Below are 1,169 nucleotides of genomic sequence, written 5' to 3'. Positions count from 1 at the left end.
TGAACTGGTCACCAGCCAATCGCAGGGCACATTTAGAATTGGATATCAGTTAAAATCATATGTGAGTGAAGGCAGATGAGCGAATACTTTTGGCAATATCGTGTATTATAGGCTCATCAAAGACTAAATTATCTTAGATGTTTCTGAAGCAAGTAAGTTATCATCAAAGACTGAATTGTCTTGGATGTTTTGCCCTGTTTCAGGACACATTCAAATAACGAGTGCTCGTTAGATATTGTTCTGATAGACCGTCTAAATATACACAATTCTTTCCCAATGTTTTGTGTGGTTGTTGAGACATTGTAGAACCTTCAGCACCACTTTGTAGCAGTAGTACATGGTTTCTACGAGTGTGAACATAGCTAAGGTGGACAAAGAGAAGATCATTGGAACCTCTCTTCCCTCCCTGCAGGACATTTCCAGCACCCGCCTCACCCACAAAGTCCTCCGCATAGCGGGGGATGACACCCATCCATCTCACAGCCTCTTCAGTCTGCTGCAATCAGGGAGGAGACAGCGGAGTCTGCGGGCCAGGACCAGCCGACTTAAAGACAGTTTTATACATCAGGCTGTCAAGAAGCTGAACTCTCTGCCCGCTCTACCCCCTCTACCTCTCTTGTCCTCTGCCCACCTGAATTCTGAACCCCCACGCACACGTGCATACTGCCTTCCAATTTGTAAATGTCTTATGTGCCTTGATACTCAGACTTTGACTATGTTGCACATCTCCTAATGGATATTTTCACATTTAATTTATACTTTTGTTATACTGTATATACCATAGTTTTATTTAACTTCTTTATACTGATGGTTATTATTTATACTTTTTCAAATATTTTTTTGTAGCACCAGGGGTCCTTGTGTACCATAATTTCAATCCTCTGTATGTGCTAAGCATTTTGTAGAATTGACAATAAAAGTACCCTGCATCTTGTACCAAAGAGACAAAAGTCATTTAACAAGCGACGTCACGACGCAATCACACACTCCTGTTATTCCCAGCTGGAAATAGGAAGTGTGCGTAATCACTGCGAGAGATCCAGTAATTTTATAATCCCTCCACCATAATGTAGTAATGGTCTCTCCAAGCTTATCTAAACTAATTTTCCCGGTGGCATACAATCTCACATAACCGATGGAGCAGGAAGAGAAATAGCTCTCACATCAAA

The sequence above is a fragment of the Phyllopteryx taeniolatus genome, chromosome 8 (assembly GCF_024500385.1).
Source record: "Phyllopteryx taeniolatus isolate TA_2022b chromosome 8, UOR_Ptae_1.2, whole genome shotgun sequence".
Lineage (NCBI taxonomy): Eukaryota > Metazoa > Chordata > Actinopteri > Syngnathiformes > Syngnathidae > Phyllopteryx > Phyllopteryx taeniolatus.
The sequence above is the reverse complement of the archived record's forward strand: the minus strand, read 5'-3'. Positions refer to the sequence as shown.